This window comes from Oryzias melastigma, unplaced genomic scaffold (assembly GCF_002922805.2).
Source record: "Oryzias melastigma strain HK-1 unplaced genomic scaffold, ASM292280v2 sc00402, whole genome shotgun sequence".
NCBI lineage: Eukaryota > Metazoa > Chordata > Actinopteri > Beloniformes > Adrianichthyidae > Oryzias > Oryzias melastigma.
This window is the reverse complement of record NW_023416999.1, coordinates 1,595-4,647: the sequence shown is the minus strand read 5'-3', so window position 1 is coordinate 4,647 and position 3,053 is coordinate 1,595.

Below are 3,053 nucleotides of genomic sequence, written 5' to 3'. Positions count from 1 at the left end.
CAAAGTTAAGGTGTAAAAATCTGAAGTCCTAAAGCTCTTTGCAATAAAGATTACTTTGATTATTTGATTTATATTGTTTTTAATATCGTTATCGCACAAAATGAAAAAAAACGATATCGCAATATGAAAATTCCCATATCGCCTAGCCCTAATTTAACACAATATTAATGTTTGCTAATCTGTTAACAAAGTTTATTAAGGATTCTTATTAAGCTTATTAACACATAAGTCAGTGTGAGACATCTAAAATGCTATTAAATGTCTTACAAGAACCGTACACATGAATAAGGCTTACTAATCTGTTAACAAGTTTTGTTAAAGATTCTTATTAAGCTTGTTAACACTTATTTGTTCCACGTATACGATGGTAATAAATGTAACAATAAGCATCATATTAACACATTAATAATGCTTGTAAATGTGTTAACTTAGGAATTTAATAAGCCTTATTAGGCTTATTACACCAATAAATGTCTTACTAACACCTTATAAGAATGTTAATGATTATTAATGTGTTCACAAAGCTTGTTAAGGAATCTTATTATAAAGTTTTACAAAATAATAAATTTAAATAATTAATTAAAACATGAATAAAAAATAAATCAATCAGTAATAAATAAATACAATAATAATAATGACCATACAGCAGATACAGACGACTGTAGAAACCACATATTGACTGACTAGAGAAACAAATTATTTTCATTCAGTTTCAAATGTTTGTATTAACAGTGCCTCCTTCATTTCTGAGCTGAGAGCAGCAGAGGATTGTGGGTGCAGAGCGGAGTGGAGGTGCTGTGATCCAGACACCCCCCAGAGAGAGATAGAAGCCCCGATAACCAGAAGATCTTTGAAGGATTTAATTTGTTGTAGATTTTGTAGAACTCCTCAACAGATAAATCTGATCTGTCTTCCATTCATTGGAGGTGTGGGGGTGCTCACGCCGGCTGCATCCGTGCACATTCGGGGCGGCCTCTTTCCGTGGGTGTTGACAGGTTGATTGTCCAATGGGTGTTCTCCCAATCATTGAAGATTCTTCTCAGGTGTTTTCCTTGTGGTCATGTCATGTCATTGCCTATTTAAACTGCACCTGCACCAATAAACTAGTGATAGTATGTTCTGACTGCAGACTGTGTCCCAGTGTGTTTTTGCTGCCCTGGTGTGAAGCCACTTCAACACAAGGCATCGCCATCGGCTAAGGGGGGGTCCGATTACCTGATTGCTTGAAATAAACCATTTCATTCATTCATCCACTCTCCCCCTTCTCTCTTTGCAATATTTATCGAGCCTCTGGCTGCAGCAATACGACTGCATGAGAACATTAAAGGAATTCAAACAAAACATGGCCATCATAAAATTAGTCTCTATGTGAATGACATATTACTTTTTTACATAAATCACACTATCAGTGAAACAACAACAGTTATTAATGAATTCTCCTCCATCTCAGACTACTCAATTAATTTGAATAAATGCAGTGATGCTGAGCAAACACTCTCAATACCAGTCAAATCAGGAGAAGCATTTAGGACAAACTAACCTGCTGGGTCAACCTGCTCCTGTACCTCATGGGCAAGACAGCCACAATAAAACTGAACGTTAATTCAGAAAGTTAAAAAAGTTCATTATCAATTCTCAAAGATTCCCACAGAACCACCACTAAAATGGTTTAAAGCGGGGTCGACAACCTGTGGCACACGTGGCACGCGGAGGGAAAGACAGTGGCACGCCGGGGTGTGACAACAAAAAGCTATTTTGTCGTCTGTTTGTATTTTTCAGATTTGAAAAGAGTGGTCATCTCTTCGCATAAGGATGTTTAATCCCCCATGGCGTCATAAGGAAAAAGTCCATTCACACAGCACTGTGACCCCGCCCACCAATATAAATATATTTTTTTCAATAAAACACAACACACATTACCTTCAGCGCCAGCCTTTATGATCGGGTGATTAAAACTAATGTAGGGAACAAAAAAAAAAAGGTTTCCGCAGTGAAATTAAAAAGCTGTGATAATTCCTGCGTTTTGAAACTGTTACCGATTAAGCAAGTGTGGCGATTTGAATGTGTTTCTGGATGGACTGTTTGCGCATGCATAAACTAAAGAGAATGAAGCAAAAGTTTATGACTGCACAGCTTCTTTTTCTTTTATCATGTTTTTGTGGTTGCTGATATTTACAAAATGATGTTTCCATATAGGGATCTTTTGTAGTAGGACTTGCAGGTTTGGTCGATGATTATTGTCGCTCTTGTTAGAGTGGTTTGGGTCCAGCATGCAGCCTCACGGCTGTAATGGATCTGTTGCTGTCTGGTTCTGGTGGGCGCTGTGGTTAATCTGCTTCTTATTTAACAGATTCCTGATCTATTGTTTCCTCACAGCTGTACGTCTCTTCTAAAATTATAGTAATTTATTCCTGCTTGTATGCGGGGGCAAAGGGGGGTTGGTTTGAATTTTTCTTCTTTTTTGTATTTTATGTTTGTTATTAATTAATTTCTACCGTCCTTCGAGGCCCAAAGCACTTCAGTCACACACATTCACACACTGGTGGTGGCTCCACTGACGAACACTGGCGCCAACCTCCCACCAGAGGCAATTTGGGGTTCAGTGTCTTGCCCAAGGACACTTCGACACATGGGCGGGCAAGGAGCAAAATGGAACCAGCTCACTTCCAATCAGGAGTCGACCGCCCTACCACTGCACCACGGTCGCACCACGTCTGCGCTGAAGAATGATGATGTTCTGTTGCAGGAAATTTAAATCACTATAAAAAGCAAACTACCGAAAAAGTAAAAACATTTAGTTTTACATGCAATAAAAATATAATCACAGAATGAACTAAAAAGTTACTCAGGTTCTCATAATGAAACAAAAAGAAAAAGCCAAAATCATATTCATGTTTTTTTCTTTATTAACAGTGAAGTTCTTAGAAATATTGATGGTATTTTGTTCTGATGTATCCAATCATATTACTGTTACTATGACACACTACACATGCAGAACTTTTGATTTCATCCATCCATCCATCCATCTTCTTCTGCTTCATCCGGGACCGGGT